General features: G+C 59.2%; 1 protein-coding gene across 2 annotated transcripts in view; it reads right to left on the bottom strand.

Moving 5' to 3' along the window:
• The window catches only part of NFIX (nuclear factor I X), a 67,560-nt gene that overhangs the window by 27,815 nt on the left and 19,396 nt on the right, over window positions 1-20,349 (bottom strand). The window lies entirely within an intron of this gene.

Genomic DNA, 20,349 nt, shown 5'->3' with positions numbered 1-20,349 from the left:
AAGGGCAACAGGGAAGGGGGAGAAAATGCTTGTGCCCCGGATTCTGAGGACGCTGGGCCCTAGGCCCTGCCTAGCCTAGCCCAGCGGTAAGGGTATAGAGAGCTGAGGACACCAGAAGCATAGGTGCTGCCCCAGCGGGTGCCCAGCTGCCTCTCCTGGGAGCGCCGGCTGGTGCCACGGCTCAACCAGCAGCTGGAAGCCAACATTTGCAAGAGGGCCTGGGGCCAGGAGTCATGTAATAGTGGGGTCCAGAAGAGTGGCCCCCAGCCCCTAAAGCTTCTGTCCCCTCCTCAGCCTGACAGACAGAAACTGACAGTGGGCCCAGCACACCAAGAAAAGGTGGGCCCTGTGGAGGGTGTCCCCCCATCCAGGCTAGGGGCACGCGGAGCTGCTCCCCCCCACCCCCACCCGCTCTATTTCCAGCGTTGCCCTTTCTGGCCCTGTAAGCTGCCCAGGCCCGGCCAGACAACTGCCCCCACCTCCAGCTGCTCTTAGGACTATTAATAGTGTCCCCACCTCCCAGGGTCAGGCATCACCCTCCCCCCATCCCCCAAATACACTTGTCCTTGGTCTAATTATTTGTTAAGGCACAGAGTCCTCTGGGCGCTAATGCCAACCAGGGATGAGAAGTGAGAGGGGGGGCGCAGAAGCTCTGGAGGGACACACCTGACACAAGTGGGAGCTTGGGGAAAGGAGGGAAGCAATCACTGAGCCCCCGAGCAAGAGAATGACAAGAAGGCAACATGAAAACTAAAAGAGAGAGAGAGAGGCCAAGACAGCACATCAGAACCAAAGCAAAGTGGTTCGAAACAAGGCTGTCATAGAAAGAAATCAGAGAAGGGGAAGGTTCCAAGAGGGAGGAAAGAGGGAAGAAAGCAGAGAGAGAAAGAGAAAGGAAAGGAGGAAATGACTCCTTTAAAAAAAAACAAAAACAAAACAACCACAAAAACAGAAGGGGAGAAAACTTTCCTGAAAATACTCAGGAGTGGCTTCCTAAGCACAGCTGTGCTGCAGCCAGCCGTTGGCTGCAGAGGGCATTCGTCAGGGTGAGGGCCTGGAGAGCCCCCAGGCCAAGGAGCCTCTACCCACACACCCTTGCAATGTGCTGGGGAAGGGAGGGGAAGCAAAGAATGAGAAGAAGGGGCAGAAAAGGAACAACTGACCAGGAAAAGAAGGTGGCAGAAGTGAGTCCCCACAGAGAGGAAAGGTACCCTCAGCCCTGGGCAGGGGAAGCCTCCCACATGTGGAGCTTCCTTACCTATGGAAAGACGGACAGACTGGCCAGGAGACGGCGAGGATGGGGCAACACGAGGGCTCCCTGGCCTCCTTGTGTTCCACGCTACCTCTCCCGTTGTGGCCATGAGCACGGTCTTACCCCACCTGCCCCCCTTTCCTAAGGAGAATCCAGGGGGCCTGGGAAGGAGAACCCACCTAAGCGACAGCAGGCCGAGGCCACCTGCCTCCTACCCTCAGGCACTCTAACTTCCTCAGCCCCCTAAGGGGCAGCACCTGACATTCAGGCTCAAGGAGCTCCTTTACCAAGGACTTGCCTTCTGCGGGGAGACAGACTTGGGCTCACCGAAGGGCAACAAACACAAACATGTGCCACAATCAAAGGTCTAAGTGGAGGACTGCTGCCTGGAGTCTGGAGGCCAAGTAGCCCTTCCTTCAAATCCCATCCACACTGGGAGCCTCTGGCTGGGCCAGGGCTGGAAGAGTGGAAAACTCTGGCTTTGGAGGGCTCAAGAGCCCTAAGGACTTGGCCACCAGGCCTCCCAGATCCAGGGGTTCCTGCCTGGGAGCACCCCACCAGACCATCATCCCTTTGGGGTCAAGGCCTATCAGTGTTTTGTTCACGACTATATCCACCACACCTGGACGTGCAGTTGGGAGCGGTTGACAAGACTCTAAATAGATCCTTCTAGATCCTTCTAGATCCTTCTTCCAACTGTGGCTACACTGACCACCCGGGGGACAGAAGCACCAGGTGTTTGGCACCTTCCGCGTCCCGAGAACACTTTTTCCTGCAGGTCCATCCTTGACGCTCAATACCCGAGGAATTGATGTGGAAACCCCAGTAGCACTAATTTTCCTGCAAAGCCCAGGTGGGCCCGGAGTGCAGGCCTGGCCACACAGACCCCCGCGCCCGAGGGCTGCACTAACCGGAGGAAGGATGCAGTGTCTCCCTGTGGAGGGCAGGGCAGGGAGACGCTCTCGCCAGCTTGCTCTGCTCCCCACTCCCCAGCCCCAGACGCCTTCAGGCAGCCACCGTCCAGAGCTGTCCAGATAAGACGTGAAGAATCTGGGCCTCTGACTCAAAATCTCCAACTTTCAGCCCTGAAAGCCCAGGCTGGGTTGAATAAGTGGGTAGGCAGGTGGCCTCCTGAGGGGACGAGACGGCTCTGGGTGCCAGAACGAGCCCTGGGCCTGGAATCCAAATCCTAGACCTGCTGTTATGAGGCACCCGGTGGTCTCCCAGGCCTCCTTTCCCTCTCGGTCCAACCCCTGCCAGGCTTGCCTTGGACGGCACAGTGAGCTGTGAGTAGGGATTTTTACAGAGGAGACCCGATGGTTTTATACTCTATAAAGCGTGAGGCACACATAAAGACAGCACAGATGGGGCAAGGAGGTCAGCTTCCAGGGCCCTGTGTCTCAGCTTTGCTGTGATCCTGAACAGCAGCTTGAGGGGCACCTCCCAGAAGCTTGGACCTGCACACAGTACTGAGGCTGGCCACCTGTCAAAGGGCAGCTACACAGAGTCACAGGGCTGGGATGGTCCGGGCTGCTAGATATCGACCCTCCAGGTTGGCAGGTGCCGAGCTCTCCATTGACAATGCCCCGAAGGGCCGGATGGGGCTTTCCGGAGAGTGGGGCAGCTGGGCCCAGGGGCCGCACCCCGGGGGAACGGCGCGCTGCATTCCCGGACGCCGTAGCTAGGTGGCGCAGCGAGTTAACACTAGCTGCCCTCCGCCGGCAGCGCCAGGGACCCGGCCGGGGGCGGGGGCGGCGAACCTGCGCGCCGCCCGCGGGAGGCTTCGGGGGCCCGGGTTCCCTCTGCAACACCCACGAGGCCTGAGCAGGAAGGAGGACCCGGCCAGACCTAGGCCGCTCGAACCCAGGGCTGTGCTGCCCGAGGCAGCGGCTCCCGTTGCTGCCGTTGCCGCTGCCAAGCACATCCCGTGATGTAATGTGAGGGCCGAGCTTCCCGTTCTCATTGATTAGGAACAGCTTGCGGTGCGGGGGCCGGATGGAAGGGGGCCGGGGAACGGGCGAGCGAGGAGGAGCGGGAAGGGGGGAGCTGCCAGGTGCACGGCTGTGGGGGTAAACCAGCGAGCCCGGGCCCACCCTGCACGGCGCCAGCGCGCCGCTCGGTCCCTACCTGCCTTCCCCGGAGCGGGGCTGCTCTGGATGTGGGCGAGTCTGCGGCCGCGTGACCCCAGGACTGTTCCCAACACTCCCACGACGCCCCCACCTTGGGGCAGCACAGACCTGCCCCTGTACTTGATAAACGCTTGTACTCGATAAACGCTTGAAGAGGAAGATTTCCGCCTTCCCCCCCCCCCGCCCCCGCCTCTCAAAAAGTTAAAAATGGAGACTAAAAGTCAGAGATCAGGCACCAAAAAGAGGGAGAGAAATGGAGAAAAGTCAAGAAGAAGAAGAAGAAGAAGAAGAGGAAGAAAAAAACAACAGCGCTCTCTGCAGTGGCGGCAGCCGTCGGGCAGGCACACCCTCCCAGGCGGGTGTGGAGAAAGGCCCCTTTGTTCGGCAGGGAGGTTAGCCGAGGTGAGGCCCGCTCCCCCCACCCCCCTGACCCTGGGCAGTGCAGATCGCTGCTCAGGGCTCCGGACTGGGTCTGGCCGCTTCCCTGACCCCCCAATCCTTCTCCCACTCCTCCTGTCAGCCAGTGGAGCAGCCTAGCAGGGGCGGGTAGTGGGGGGAGCCCTGCTCCGTACCCCCTGCCTTGTCCAAGCACCTAGGGTCACACATGCGGGGCTGGGCTGGGCTGGATCCTCCAATGGGCCTTCTGGACGCCTGCACTACCGGCCATTAGCAGTTTTTTTTTTGGGGGGGGCAGATCTGCATGCAGCAGCCCCCCCCCCACAAAAGCATGGCCAGGGAGGGTGGCACATGCTAGAAGATGGAGCCCCAGGAGGCACAGGCTGGCTGACTACACCCCTCCCGCCCACAGTGAGGCCCAGGGCGTCCCCTGTACCTATTCTAGACGTGGGACCTTTCTAACACCCTTGGGCTCTGGGCTATAGACGTGGCTCCTGCAGGGCTTCCTCAGAGTGAGGGCTGGGTTCTGGTGCTGGAGTCATCCTCAGATGAGAGACAGGGACTGAGGTCACTCCTGCTTCCCAAGAAGGGGCCAGAGTGGGGTTGTAAAGGGAGACTTGAGAACAGGCCCACCTCCACAGTCTGCCAAAGCACAGGCTGACAGAGGGAGCCTGGCAGCAGTGGGAGGGAAGAGACGTAGAAAAGCATCCCCTTCGCCTTGCACACCCTATGCCCTACCCCACCCCATGGGCTCAGGTTGGGGAAAGGACCTGAGGCACGGTAGTCCTCCCACCCCAGCACCGTGTGCCCTCTGCTGGCAATCCCGCTCTGCCCACTAGGGCGGGCGGGCGGGCTCCCCGGAGCCCTCGGGCCTGGCAGACAGAGCTGGATGGCTGTACATCGGGCCAAGAAGTGCGTCCCATTTCCAACCAGTGACACCCTGTAGCTCCGGACCCTGGCATGGGGCAGCAGGAGACCTGGAACGAGGGACCGGACTGGACCGGTCTGCTCCAGTCCCCTGGCCTCATGCTAGGGGGTACCTGCTTCTCAGGAGGCCCGACCCCCTGCCAGCAGTATCTAAACGCAAGGCAGGGAGCGGAGAGAAGAGGAGTAGGGTGTCGCTGACCTGGCCCTTCCCAGGCTCCTGGCTTGAAAAGTGGGGGAAGGCGAGGGGAGAGGAACAGCAGCAGCTGGAATCGCAGGGAGCCTGGACCATCCTGTCCGGAGCTGAAACGGCTGCGAGAAGCTGCAGCTCAGATACACAATGTCCTGCCAAACCCCAGTCCTTTAATTCAATTAAGCGCGGGACAGACTTCCCAGATTTTTCTGTGTGTGTGAGTGCATGTGAAAGTCCTGATGTGTGTGAATCCGGGAGCTGGGAGCGTGTGGATGTGTGAATCCTGATGGGGGCAGAGGAAGACAAAAAGGATGCAAATACTGGGGGAGGAGAGGGGTGGGTGGGGCAGGATGGCTTTTGGAGAGGGTGGGTATCTAAATCTTGCCGGAGGGCCAAACTCCAGGGTTCTCCAAAACCCCACCCCGTGGCCCATTCCCTGTGGTGGGGCAAGATTTGAGCATCTCTGGCCTCCACCCACTAGATGCCAGTAGCATCACACCCCCTCAAGTAGTGACAACCAGAAGTGTCTCCGCCATTGGCGAATGTCGCCTCGGGGAAGAATCGGCCTGGTGGGACCCGCCACTCTGGGGCACAAGATGAAAACTGAGACTCTCGTATTTACTACCAGGGCCTTGCCCTACCTCTCCCCCTTTGGGCTTAAATCCCAGTGGCTTGACTTCCCAGTGTCTCAGGTCTGGCTCTTTTTTTCTGAAATATTCTCCCCACCTTACCCATCTGGCCAGAGGAGTCTGAGGGCAACTCCAGCTCAGCAATGGTCTGATAAGCAGCACGGAGCTAGGAAGTGACTTGCCCCCACCTCCACAGAGGAAGGGAAAGCTGTCATGGTTAAAGTCAGAAGCCAAAGTCATGCCCTGAACCAGACCTGAAGCCTGACCTCTGTATCGCTGGAGTGGGGGGCGGGGGGGGGGACAGCGGAGTCCACAGGAGAGGTGGGGACTTGCCTGGGGACAGACCCCTGGAAAGGTACGCTACCCTGCTCAGTCCCTGGAGGTGGGTGGAAGGAAATCAAGGCACCACCCTCTCAGCATCCTAACCACCCCTCCTGCTTGGGGGCTCCAGAAATGCTGGAGCTGGGTGTCCCCAGCTCAGCCCTAGCAGAGGCCAACTCGCCTCCCCTGTTCCCGGGGTCACCTGTGGCTGTCCTGGCAGGGATGGGGGGAGGGGAGACTTAGTTCCAGCAGCCCTTCTCCCCGGGCCCAGGGAGCTCGCTTCTCTCCCTAAGCCCTCCTGGAGCCTCGAACAGCCCCCTTCTGGGAGCAGAGCCAAAAAGATGGGAGAAGGATGTTTATAAGCTGCTAAAAGGGAAAAGGAAAAAAGTGGGAGGTGGGGCAGAGAGGCCCAAGCCTCCAGGTAGTGAAGACTGGAGACTCAGGTAGGGAGAGAAGCAGGGAGGCCACCTTCCCCAGTGAGCCAACATCTGGCTAAACTGACAGGTGGTGCCCCCCCCCCACCCGCCGCCCTGCCCTGCTGGACCACAACCAGGCCTAACCATGTACACACGCAGGGGTCTCTCACCCCAAGCTGACCTGCCAAGTGACTCTCATCCCACCCCAGAGGACGCTGAGACACTACTGGTTTTAGCTTGTTTCCTCCGCTCAGCCTGAGAAGGACAGAACCAGGGAAGGGTGCAGGGCCCTGGGGAGCCCAGGCTGGGGGTGTTGTGACAGGAGCCAGGCTTGGCGGGAGCGAAAGCCGAGTCCCCAGCTCTGGGGCTCGGCACACAGCTAATGGGAGGCTGGCAGCGCAAATTGTTGTTTACTTTTAATTAAGTAAACAATGTCGGCTTTCCGCCTCCTCCCCTGCCATCCCAGCCAGTAATTTGGGGGATGACAATGGGGTTGTTTCCTTCCTCCTGCCTCCTTCCCTCCCTCGAGCACTCCTGCTCACTCCCTGCTCTGCTCAGCCTTTACAACTTGCCAGTGCTGGGTGAGGCCCCACCCAGGGGGTCGGGGGGGGCGGGGACAGGAAGGTCCAGGCTGACGGGCAGGCTCTCTGGGGAGCAATCTCATGGTCAGGTTCATCTCAGGTGCCAAGGGCAGCTAAGCACTTGGATGCGGCCCATTCTCTTTCTGCCCCCTCCCCCCGCCCCACAACCCTCGTCCCTAACCACCAGCTCGAAAATCTAAAAAACAGGTGATCCAGCGTCTGAGCAAAGCAGCAGCGGAGACCAGAGCCCCAGGTGAGGAAAAGTATTTTCCCAGGAGTGGGATAGGTCTTCCCCGCAGGTAACCAGAAGGTGGACCTTCTGGTTCACTGGGGCAGGGCAAGGGCACGCCCGAGGCTGGTTCATCTGTGGGGCTGGAGTTCACGGAGCCAACTGGCAGCTTTCCTCAGAAGCAGGGCTGGCTTCGGGGCCTCGGTTTCTGCTCTTCCTGTAGGTGGTTCTCCTGAAAGGCTGGAGCAACCGAAGAAAGCAAGCTAAGCTGGCTTTTCACTGAGTGGGTCCCCTAGCCTGGGGGGGGGGTGTGCAGACACAGGGCTCCCCCCGAGTGCAGGGGCAGCAGGCAGGAGGGGCTGAACCCTAAGTCTTTGGGAGAGGCTGAATTTCAAATTACTCCTGGCGGGATCGACTTGCGCCCAGGATCTCTGTGGAGACAAAGCGCTCTTCGCACCCTTTCTCAGTAAACCTGTAAATGGGTCCACCTCTCTGAGGACCTCCGCCCGCAGTGGGGGCTCTACGAATGTGGTGGAACTGAGAGGAAGGGAGAGGAGGAGAATCTCTCCGTCCCCTCTCCCGCCTCTGCCTCCCAAGGATCAAGCTGTAGGGTCCTGAGCCAAGCCTGGCCCTGGAGCTCACTTGAGTCCCCTCCTCCCCCGAGAGGCCGGAAGACTCTCTCCAAGGTGTTGGGGGTGGGGGGGGGCAGGGAGGAGGGGGTCTGAGTCTTGTGCAAGCCCCGCTCCTCCCCCTGCCCAGGGCTGCTCCCCCACCTCCTTCCGAAGGGCGGGACTGCGGCAGCAGAGTTGGCTCGGGCTGGATGCAATTTCAGCCGCAGAGCAGGGCTCCCTGGCTGGAAGCAATTTTCTCATTAGGACCCCAGGCCTGCCTGCCCGTTGGTTCTCAGCCCTCACTCCCCTTCTGCGAAACCGCACCCCACAGGCCTCCCCACAGACCACTCACACGCACAGGGAGCCACACGTGTACGAGTCAGAGGGGGCGATCACGGGGTCACCACAGTGGAGCCGGGCGCGGGAGAGAGGTGCTGGCACAAAGCCGTGGCCGGGGAGGCCCTAGGCGGAGGCCGGAGCTCCCCCTCCACCTCCTAGGCGCCCACTTCGGGCTCCCAGACCCAGACAGCTGGCTCCTCCCCGCTGCCCCAGGGAGAGAGGATCGCGGACCCCAGAACCGGCAAGGGAGGCCGGCGGACCTCGAGCCCCGCGGAGCCTCAGGGCCGGCCTCCTCGCACAGCACTCCCGGGAGCCCCGAGCGCTCAGCCGCCTCCACGGCCCTCCTCGCCCAGCTGGGCCGGCGGCAAGCAGATGGGCTCTCGGGAGGCAGACCCCCTCCCCCAGCCCCGAGGCTGCTCGGAGTGGAGGGTGGTCTCCGGCGAGGGAGGGGAGCCGAGGCCCTGCGAGGGGCGGCTCCTTGCTCCGCAGACACATGTGGTTGGACTTAAAAAGCTATTAGGGAGCGAGGCGCTGGCGGGAGTGCGGCCGGCCCTCGCACCAGAGAGGGGGAGGGCAGATGCCGAGGCGGTGAGCTCAGCACCTCTCGCCTCCTCCCCGGAGGGGCCCCAGGACTCCTGGAGGACTCGGGGGACCCTCACTCAGCAGGGGAGTGGGGCAAGCCCTGGGGGAGGGCGGGCACGGCTGGGGCCCGGGGCGGATTCTGGGAAGGGCTGCTCTCTGAGGACTCTAGGCCCAGGTCAGAGATCTCTGGGGGCGAGGGAGGTGGTGCTGGGGCTTGGCTGGGGCCCAAGGCGGGGGTGGGGGGGGCACAGACAGGTCCCCAACCTTCCTTCAGCTTTCTGGGGGTGACAGCCGGCTATAGGTCGCCTAAAGCGTGTGTGTGTGTTTTTAGTGGGGCTGGGGGAGGGGGATTATTAGGAGAGCTCGAGAGAAGGAAGGGAAAAGTGGGCCCCACCCATCACGAGGCCAGAAAGAACCCGACGGAAAGTTCCCTAGAGCCGCCAGCTTGTAAAAAGCTTCTTTTCTTTCCAAATTATGAACATTTTTTTTAACAAGGGGGGGGGGACCCCAGAGCAGCAATCTAGGACTTCATTAGGACCGTGTGTGACCATGAGTAACTGGTGACTGGAGGTGACAGGGGGTGTATCTGCCGACTTTCCAAAGTGCTCTATTGCTAAAAGCAGAGCCGTCTCTCCATTGGGCTCCCTGCCTTCACCCTTCCCAGGTCCCCTTATTCAGAGATCTAGCCCCTGCCCTGGCCCACGTCTAACCCAAAGAGGGCTGCCCAACGCTGTTACAGACTGAGGTAGGTGCCAGGAAGGGCAGGGGGCACAGGGAACAGGACCACGCCTGGTATTGGTGGGCCACTGTTAAGGACCTAGCTCTATCCCACAGGAGGGCAAGGGCTCCCCTAGAGTAAGCCTTGGGTTCTGGGTCTCCCATGGGACTGTAGGAAGTGTCCCACTCGAGGCTCTGGAGACCCTCTGAGCTCCTTAGCCATCCACCGAAGTTACCACCAGCTCCCCAAGCCCCCGGCGTGCAGTGCCGATGCGGGGAGCTTGAGTTACTTGGTACAGCCACTGTGTGGCAGGCAGGAGCTGGGTGCTTGGGAGACATTTGACCGGTCTGATAGTTCCACGGGGTAGTTATTTCCCCCATTCGCACAGAAGGGAACATTAAGGCTCAGCGGAACGGACTGAGATCAATCAGAGCCAGGATGGCTGGAATCTCTGCTTGCCCCTGATAGCTCTGTGGGCCCAGAGGCTGAGCTCCTAGGGCTCTCCCTTCTCGACCCACATCTGTTGACAGGAGGGATGGGAGCTGTGGGAGGACCCTGGGCAGGGCAGCAGAGAGGGGACTGCTCTGAGCCCAGAGGAGTTGGGCCAATGGGGGAGGAGCTGACCACTGAGCTGGGATCTGTGCTCAGGAAACACGCAAAGAATGTGGCTGGCAGCGGGCCAGTGGGCCAGGACCACAAAGAGGCCTTTGTTTTAGGAGGTGTCCAGGGAGTGGATGGACAGAACGGCAGAGGTGGGGGCAGCACCCCTTATGGGTGCGACCAGGGGAGGACAGTGGTGCCTGCACGGTCCCCCCGCACCACCCCCTCATGTCTGTCCCCGGCACCCCTCGTTCCAGCAGTGGTGGGTTCTCTTATCAGGCCCCAGAATATGGGGGAGGGAGCCCTTGGGGCCAGGTTACCTCTCTTCTCAGCTCCTGACCTCACTCAGCTTGGGGGGTTGGTGCTCTGTCCCAAATTCAATCCTACTGAACCCCAGAAGTCACTTCCTTTGCAATGTGATACTGCAGTCCCTAGGAGCCCTGTGGACATTATCCTCTGCTTCTGCCTCACCACACTGGGTGGGGGGGGGGGTTTAAGTGAGGCTGGGCACATGTTGGGGATGGCAAAGTGGCCCTCTGACCTCCAGGTGGGCTGAGGTTCCAAAGTCACCCTGTTCCCCTCGTTTCCCTCCTTTCCACCGAGCGGGGGGGAGGCCTTGGAACGTGTTCCCCACCCCACCCACCCACCCCCCCGCAGTTGCAGGGTTTCTCTGGCCTCTTCTTGGCATCTGGAAAAGTTTGGGAAACTTAAAAAAAAATTTTTTTGAAGAGTTTGTCTATTTCTCTCCAGCCTTGCCAGGGAGCCACAGCCAAGAGGAAGAAGGGAAGGAGGGGTCTGGGGGAGTGGGGGGACAGAATAGAAAGTCACAAGAGAGTAAGAGCACCCAGGGAAGGCGGGGAGCACCCAGGGGTGCCCCACTGGCCAGCTTGACCCCCAGCTGGGATTCCTGGGCCCACCGGCACATCCACAGGCAGTAAGAAAGACCCCTGCAAAATGTCGTCAAGCCCACCCAAGCACACAAGGCCTGTGGTGGCCTCTCCCTGCTAGAGCCCCACCAGCGCTCTGTTCAGCACGTTCCCAGGGGCCATCGCCGGCCGACAAGTGTGTATCTAGTCGAGACGCGTGGGGCAGCTCCCACAGAAGGAGAGAATGTGTTACGATGGGCGAGCGGGGCAGTAACAGAAGCTCAAAATGGGGGTAAAGAAGGCAGGCGGACTCCTGGCCTGTGGGGTCTCTTCTACCTGGGTGTCCTTCTTGCTGTGAGCAGGACGAGGCCAACGTGGGAATACAGACTCCTGGGTGTCAGGGGCCATACGGAACAATGCCAGAGGTCAACGTCCGTGTGCCCAGCATTCTCCCTCCCGTGGTGTGTGGGTGTGTTACACGCACGTCGCACGTGGGGGTGGGGGAGGCCCCCTGCAGCACGCAGCAGCTGATGCTATGCGGAGGTGGCCTACGGTTCCATCAGTGGGTAGAGTTAAGGGCACATTCCAAGAAAGGGGACACCGGTGGGGCACCTGGGTGGCTTAGTGGGATAAGCGTCCAACTCTTGATTTCAGCTCGGGTCATGATCTCACAGTTCGTGGGTTGGAGCCCCGCATCAGGCTCCGCGCTGACAGTGCAGGCCTGCTCGGGATTCTTTCTTTCTCTCTTTCTCTCAAAATAAATAAGCTTAAGAAGAAAGAAAGGGGACACATGTGACACACAACTCTTGAGAGGACCCAGATTGTCTTGTCTAAGTCAGGAGGGTGGCCCCTCATGCTGACATGGCCCCGAGCAGAGTCAGGGCCAGGGGGTTCTCCCTTGCATGACTCCCAACAATACAGGATGGGTCCCACCCAGAAGACCCTGCGCTATCTTTTTCTTTCTTTCCTTTCCTTTCCTTTTTTCTTTTCTTGTAAACTCTACCCCTAACGTGGGGCTCAAAGTCATGACCCCAAGATCAAGAGTCTCATGCTGTACTGACCGAGCCAGCCGGACGCCTCAACCCCTGCATTATCACCCTTCAGGTGACCCACTCCTGTGCTCTGGGAATACAGTGATTGCTGGAGGGGAGGGTCCGTCCCCCACAGGGATGACTCCCGTCTGAGCTTCCCACCAAGGTGGCCAGCAGTTTGCCTCCTCAGCCTCCCAAGTGTGGCCTCACCCCTGGGGACAAAGGTGCAGACGGGGGTGGGGGGAGTGGGCAGCTGGCAGAGGCTGGGGTGGGGAGGGGGCAGCCCGGAGGGCCAGCAGCACCTGGCAACTAGTTGGAAATGCAGATGCCCTCAGGGCAGGCCCAGGGATCGGCGTCTAACAAGCCCCCCAGGGGATGCTGATGTAGACTCCTGTGTGAGAACCACAGGCAAAGTGGGAGAATCCTGACCAGGATTGAAAATGAGAGGAGGAGGAGGAGGAGGAGGAGGAGGAGGAGGAGGAGGAGGAGGAGGAGGAGGGAGAGACAGAGAGAGGGAGAGGGAGAGAAGGAGTGCAGATGGGGGAACAGCACAAGGGCAGCACGACCTGGACACAAGGGGGCATTTGGTCCTGATTTCTACAAGGCAGAGTGGAGAGCAAAGGAAAAGACCGGAGGAAGTGGTGGCAGAGAGGAGGGGACCGTGGGCTGGAGGGGGTCTGCAGAGTAAAAGAGAATCCCAGAGAGCAGGAAAGGGGGAGCAGGAGGGCGGGGTGAAGTGGGGAGGGGGCGGTGCTAAGGAAGCTCCTTTCTGCCAGCCGCACTCCCAGGAGCCACCCTGCCCCCTCCAGGCACCTGCTAAGGAGGCAGCTCAGCGGTTGTGTTTCTTTAACCCCTGGGGCCTGTTGACACAGATTAGTATCGCTGGTCAGGGGTCAATAGGGAAGGCTCTTGAGGTCAAGACCTGAACAACTGGAGTTGTAATGAGCCACGTGGGGAAGAGGCCCAGGGAGAGGAGAGGGCTGCTGAGGGAGGCGGAGGAGGAGGAGGGCCAGGCAGCGCCTAGGAAGGCGGCGAGTTGCCAGGAGCGGGGCCACTGGGCCTCCAGCTTGTCTGGGGAACCTGCCTGTGTGTGGCTGGCTGACTACAGCTAGACCCCCAGCTAGGAAAGGACAGGGTAGGATTCGGTGGCAGTGGGGGGGGTGGGTAGGCCATAGGGAGAAGAGGGTGGCCTCCCCTGCCTGCTGATTGGTGCAGACCCCCCTCAGGTGCAGACTGCATTTCCCCTTCTCTTTCCATCCCCCCTACCCTGAGTGAGTGCGCCCCTGCTTCTCCCTCGGCCTGCAGTGGGGTGGCCGGCATGCCCCCTTGAGCCACCCACCCCACCCGGGCCACCCGGCAGAGCCTGAGTGGGGTTGGTGCAGGGGGGGGGCAAGCAGGGTCCTTTACACCTTGTGGGACAGCCTCAGCCCTACCCTCTGTGACGGGATCTGGGATCCAGGCACAGCATCCATCCAAGCCTGGGGCAGCTGCCTCCTGGCTCCTCTGCTCGCCCCCTGCCCTGGCCTCGGGAAGGTCCCCAGGGTGCACAGGGCCCTTCAGGCGAGCCCGTGCTCATAGCCAACAACACTGGGCCACGGAGGCCACTCTGGGGCCACCTCCAGACCGGCTGGGTCTGGATGGGAGGAAAGAACAACCCTTCTGTGCTTAGAGGAGCAGCGAAGAACAGCGAGAAAACGGGTCACAGGTGAGCTGCTGTTCACCTATTTGGGTTAAAGGGGGCTGGGTTCCCTCAGAATCACCTCTGGGGCTCCTGGAATCCTGTCCCATACGCCTCCTTTCATTGCTCCCATGGGGCCACGGAGAAGCGAATGGGAGGACGCTAACACCCTGGGGCCCAGAAGGTGATGGGAGGCATACTGCATGAGTATATTCATTTGTGCGTCTGCAGGGGCACCCAGGTGGTTCACCCAGAGACCTGCCCCTTGCAAGGAAGGCACATACGATGCCTTAACGTTAATCCAACAGGTTTGTTAAGCACCTATTACCTGCCAGATGCCCCTGAATACAGGACCAGAGAAGCTGCCCTGGGAAAATCCCCCCACAGTTCGAAGCTGGGGGGCATAATGGCTAAACTGCAGGGCCTCCCAAAGGAGGGCTCACTCCTCTGGGGGCGAGGAGTGAGGTGGGAGAAGTCTGCACCAAGGGTAGGTGACAGCTGGGCTGGGGTGTAAAAGAGAGAGGTGTTTGGACAAAGGGGTAAAGAGGAAGGTAGATGGAGAGAACCGTGAGCAGAAGCCGAGAGGGGAGGACCAGCACAGCATCCTTGAAGCCTGCAAGGAGCTCTGTTTGCAGGAACACAGTGCCAGGGACAGTGAGGGGAGATGATGCTGGAACCACCAGCAGAGGCTAGACTGTGAGAGATCCTGGGTTCCCACCTAAGAAGACGGCAGCTGGTGCGACCAGAATGGTATGGCCACCTGCCCAGTCGAAGGTGGTCACAAAACTCTAGAGGAGAGAGCAATTCCCCTCCTCGGTATATACTCGAGAGAATTTAAAAAAATATATATGTCCACGTAAATTACTTGTAACACACATGTTCACAGCGGCCCTGTCCACAATCGCCCCCAAGTGGAAACACCCCAAATGATCATCAATGGGAGAATGGATTTAAAAGATGCGGTACGGGGCGCCTGGGTGGCGCAGTCGGTTAAGCGTCCGACTTCAGCTCAGGTCACGATCTCGCGGTCCGTGAGTTCGAGCCCCGCGTCAGGCTCTGGGCTGATGGCTCGGAGCCTGGAGCCTGTTTCCGATTCTGTGTCTCCCTCTCTCTCTGCCCCTCCCCCGTTCACGCTCTGTCTCTCTCTGTCCCAAAAATAAATAAACGTTGAAAAAAAAATAAATAAATGAAAGATGTGGTACACCCACAGCGGAATATTACTCGGCCAGAAAAAGGAAGGCAGTCCTGATCCACGCCGCCGCGTGGATGAATGACAACAGGGTGTTCGGTGAAAGAAGTCAGGCGGGAAAGGCCACAAAGCGTACGATTCCATGGATGTGAACGGGCACACGCATAGAGACGTGGTTGTGCCTGCACCATATTGTGAATGCACTAAATGCCACTGAATCATACACGTTATTTCTCTTTTTCAAAGGTTTTATTTTTAAGTAAGCTCTACACTCAGAGGCTCACACAACCCCGAGAGCAAGAGTCGCATGGCCTTCCAACGGAGCCAGCCAGGCCTCCCTAAATCACATACTTGAAAGAGTAGCACGTGGGGGCGCCTGGGTGGCTCCGTCGGCTGAGCGTCCGACTTCAGCTCAGGTCATGGTCTCGTGGTCTGTGGGTTCGAGCCCCGCGTCGGGCTCTGTGCTGACAGCTCGGAGCCTGGAGCCTGCTTCGAATTCTGTGTCTCCCTCTCTCTCTGCCTGCCCTCCCCTGCTCGTGCTCTGTCTCTCTCTCTCTCAATCTCTCTCTCTCAAAAATAAGTAAACGCTGGAAAAAAAATAAACCCAATGGACTCCTCTTAAAAAAAAAAATAGTGGCATGTGGGGCACCTGGGTGGCTCAGTCGGTTAAGCGTCCGACTCTTGGTTTCGACTCAGGTCATGATCTCACGGTTCCGTGATTTGAAGCCCTGCGTCGGGCTCTGTGCTGGCAGTGCAGAGCCTACTTGGGATTCTCTCTCTCTCTCTCTCTCTCTCTCTCTCTCTCTCCCTCTCTTCTCCTTCCCGACTCACGTTTTCTCTGTGTCTCTCAAAGTAAATAAATAAAACTTAAAAAAAATAATAAAACAGTGGCTTGTGTTATGCGGATTATTTCCCAATAAAAAACAAATCTGGAAGAGGGAAGCTGAATTTGGAAAACGACGGTGATGGTGAAGAGGCACCATAGGGCCACATTAATTTGGTTGCAAGGGCTCACAAGCTTGGGTAGTTGGTGACAACCCAAAGGAGACAGGCACGGAATGGATACAAAAGCGAGGAGCAGGGAGTGTTGTGAGGTCACTATGGATACTGTTTCAACTGGCTGTTGGCCGGGGGGAGCTCAAAAGAAGAGTTTGGAGACATCAGTCCTGAGATGAGCCAGGGAGATCAGAGGTTGGGGGCAGATGTGCATGGAGGGGACAGGCCCCAGGCTGAAGGTTCTTCTGTCCACAGGGTTTCCAGGCATGACTCGGGGTAATCCTTACAACAGTGGGAGGGGACTGTCGTGGGCTTAGGTGAGATGGGGCTCAGTGACACTGACAGCATCATCAATTACAGGAAGAGGAGAAGAGAGTGGGAGGACCCTGGGGAAATCAACCTTTAGAAGGCAGACGGAGCAAGAGAACCTGGGCGAGGTACCTGGAAAGAAAGGAGCCTGGATGCCACAGGGCAGGTGGGGGCGGGTGTGTGTGTGTGTGTGTGTGTGTGTGTGTGTGTGTGTGTGTGTATCTGTCTGTCTGTCTACCCGGGGTCAAGGGACTAACGGGACCACAGGCAGTCGCAGATGGAAAGCCAGGCCTGGGAGAACAGGCCAAGCGGCAAGTTCTCGGATCCTTGACCAAGGCACGTGGAATGGGCGGCAAGCAAGGCTCTCGTCCCCAGAGCCTCCGGAGGCCGAGCTTCCACCCTTCTCGCCCGGAGCAACGCCCTGCCCGTGGTGCTGGGCCCCGGAGCTCAACACGGGGCACCACTCAATGGTTTCTGGCACCGGAGAGGAATTTATTTCCTGGACGAAGCAGCCAAAATCGTTCTGCACCTTTGTTGGCAAGACGGTGTGGTTGGAGCCGACATTTTCTAACAGGGCCGGGGAAGAGCAGCGCAAAATGGATTCAGGGAGGGTGTCAGCTGAGGAGCAGCTGAAAGGGAGGGTATTCCGCGGTCTGGAAGGCTGATGGCGGGGAAAACGGATGTGGCTGAGCTAGTAAAGTCAGGTGCACCGGGGTTTTTAGTGAGTTTACTATGAGCCCAAATCCTGGGATAGGTGAGCCAGCTGAAGCTTAAACAGGGGGCCAATCTAAGGCAACAAGAAGCCTTACTCTATTTATTTTTTTATTTTCGAGTAGGCTCCGAGCCCAACGTGGGACTTGAACTCAGCCCTGAGATCACGAGTTGCGGGCATTACCGACTGAGCCAGCCAGGCTCCCCAAGAAGTCTTACTTTATTATTTTTTTTAATGTTTTTATTTATTTTTGAGACAGAGAGAGACAGAGCATGAGCAGGGGAGGGGCAGAGAGAGAGGGAGACACAGAATCTGAAGCAGGCTCCGGGCTCTGAGCTGTCAGCACAGAGCCCGACGCGGGGCTCGAACTCACGGACCGTGAGCTCATGACCTGAGCCGAAGTCAGACGCTTAACTGACTGAGCCACCCAGGCGCCCCAAGAAGTCTTACTTTAAAACAAAACAAAACAAGGGGTGCCTGACTGACTCAGTCGGTAGAGCATGCGACTCTTGGTCTTGGGGTCATAAGTTCGAGCCTCACGCTAGGGGTAGAGGTTACTTTTTAAAAGAAAACAATCAATTAATTTCAGAAACATTAAAAGCACAGGGAGTGGCTTTGTATCGCCTAGGAGACAGCCTCGTGTCCAGGGAAAAACGGGCCCCCGTCCATGGGTAGAAGACCAACACTGCTCCCGAGAATCTGAGGTGACCCGCTGATGCTGGGCGGGAGGAATAGTTCCCTCCATGACCCATCTCTCAGGGCCTCAGAATCCTAGATACCCAGAGTCACAGGCCCACCGTCCCATTCCAACCTTCTGAACCGCCAGCCCAGAAACGCCATAGTACACAACGGCTTCTTTCCTGACATTCTCCTTGGCCCTCGAAGGGTTTGGGCCTTGGGCCCTCTCCTGATCGGGGCCTGTGATTTAGGCCAAGACAATGTCCCAGAAGGAAGGGAACCAGGACCCTCAGCCGCGATCCCTCTCCTCTCTCCTCCTTCTCTTCTCTTTCTCTCTGCTCCTGACATTCACACGCACGGAGACGTGCACAGACACAAAAAGACGCTCTAGTGCACAGGGATCCGTGTAGAATTAATGCCTCACAGCCTATTTACAGACACTTTACCAAACAAAACATCAACTCCCAATGTTTGACAGGAAGCCCCACCCCTCTTGTCAGGAGCGATTCCTCCTAAAGGGGGTTCCCAGAGACGAGCCGCAAAAACCCCAGGAAGGGGAGAGGGAAGGAAAGGAGCAACCACGAGACGGGAGAAGGTAAAATTATAAGGTTGGACCTGTCAAGGCAGAAAAAGGGGGGGGGGGCAGGCAAAGTGACTCCACTATTAAGGACTCGGTGTGAAACACAGAATTCACAACAGCTGAAAAGCTCAGCGCTTTGTCTGCGGAATAACAGAGACTCGGCTGCCTGAGGGCGGAGAGGGCACCAGAAGCCGCTCCGCACACAGGCCGCTCGCAAGGAGTGCACGCACCCTAAGAGGGAGGACCGAGGAGTGCCCACATCCACCTTGCCCAGCACCACGGGCCACTTCCTAGTGTGCCTCCTATTCGACCACCCCGTCCTCTCTCCCAAGGAGCACCTTGCGGCGGCGGGGAGGGTCGGGGGGGGGCAAAGTTGGGAGCAAAAAGTGGAAACAGAAGTGGAAAGGGGGCAGCAGTGTCTCTTTTGTGGACAACAGCGAATAGTGGAGGAAGGCTTCCCGCGCCCATCCAGAGAAGGGCAAACTTGGGTTCACTGGTGAGGCCGCTGCCCTGCTCTGCTCCATGCCTCAGAGCAGAAGCCGGGCCAGATGTGCATTCCGGAGAAGCCAGGGTGTGGCTGGTGTCCTCGCAGGATGGCAGCAGGAGGGCGCAAGCCCTTCCCACCCGGAGGGGCCTGGGAGGCTCCAACTGAGGGCGAATATCTGAGCCCCTCCCTTCCAGATGCCTCAGTGGGCGATGAGGACGTGGGCCGGGGGCAGCGCGAAAGGGTGAGAACCCCAATCTGGGTCTAGCTCTTGCTGCCAGAAAAGGGAGGGAAATGGCTAGGAACGCCCATAGCCTGTGGTCCCCCGACATGGGGTCAGGACACTGGGTTGCTGGCCTGGGCTGCCACCAGGGACAGACTTGCTCAGGTCTCCAGGAAGTCCTCAGGGCCTTCCTCTAGTCTGACTTGCCCGCTGCCATTCCTTTCCTCTGCTGTGTTGAGGGTTCCCCACCGTGACACCTGTGACGTTGGGGAAGGATCATTCTCTGCTGTGGGGGGCTATACTGTCCACTGTAGGACAGTTGGTAGCATCCCTGGCCTCAGCCCACTGTCACCAGTAGTGACAACCAAAAATGTCCCCAGACATTGCCCGAAGTCCCCTGGGGATAGAATCTCTCCCTTTCTTTCTCTCTCTCTCTCTCTCTCTTTTTCACACACACACACACACACACACACACACACACACACACACACACGCTGAGAACCTTATGATCACCCAGGTCCTTTTCTAGGAGCATGTCACACACAACTCTGGGCTGGCACACACCAGGTGCTCCTGCGTGTCCACACAAACCAGTGGGGGGCTGGTGGCTGCGGAGCCCCTTCAGAAAGAGCCACTGTCCCATCCTGACAAGTGCCACCATGTCTCCTCCATTCTCGGCCTGCAAAGGCTTGTTCCTTCAGCATGGGGCCCGTGAGGTCAGAGTGGCCAGGGGCCCTCGTCCTGCCCTCCCCGTCCTTAGCCCCGTTGACCTCCTGTGTCATGCCAGAGCCCACAGTGGGAACCCAGCCCACCCCCTCCCCCTGAGCCCCCCCCCCCCGCCCCGGGAAGGGCTGTTGTCCCTGTGCCATATCAAAACATGGGGCTTTTAATAGCAGCTTCCTGTGGGGCTGGACTCCCCCCACCCCTCGCCTCTCACTCAGCCCTGCTCCTGACGGTGGAGCCATAGCGCCCTGTAATTATGGCAATTGTAATCTCTTTTACTAACAGGTAGATTAATAGCGAGGCAGGTTCACAAAGAGCCCCAGAAAGGAGCTGCTCAGGCGCCGAGCAGGCAGGGCAGGGCCTGACACTTTGTGGCAAGTGCACACGCTTGCCTCCGTGGACGCTCGCTCCAGGCCAAAGGGGCTCAGGGCCTGGAGTCCTCCGGCTGTGCCCCTGGGTGACCTGGGTGCCACTCACTGGGTGGCGGGGGTGGGAGGGGCAGGTAACCGCACTCTCCTTGGGCTTCTGCGTCCTCATGGGAGCAAGCACAGGGCGAACCGGGTGACCCTCCAAGTGGCCTCTTACGTCCCCAGGGTGTGATTCGCGCTGACATTTACGCACACCCTCCAGCCCACACTCACACACAGACGCCCACCTTCTGACACTCAGACACACAAGCACCGCACAGGCACTCACAGGGTAACACTTGCCGAACCCTCGCGGAGGAAAAGAACGGACTAAGTTTCATAAACACGCGTGCCACCCGCGGTGGCGTGGCCACGGGCCCTGGAGACAGGGATGCCACACCACAGCTGCTGCGGCGAGGAGGGAAGAAAGGCCTCCCTGTCCGCGGCTCCCTCCGCCGCTGCACCTCACAGGCCTCCCGCTGGGCCGCAGGGGTCACGAGGAGGCTCCGACCTCGCCCTGCCTGGGGACGGTCCAGTTCCGGGCGAGACGGCG

This window comes from Lynx rufus, unplaced genomic scaffold (assembly GCF_022079265.1).
Source record: "Lynx rufus isolate CCGP_SWC_20201006 ecotype Redwood Valley unplaced genomic scaffold, mLynRuf1.p SCAF_4, whole genome shotgun sequence".
Classification (NCBI taxonomy): domain Eukaryota; kingdom Metazoa; phylum Chordata; class Mammalia; order Carnivora; family Felidae; genus Lynx; species Lynx rufus.
Note: the sequence above shows the minus strand (reverse complement) of the source record. Positions and strands in the feature narration are given on the sequence as shown.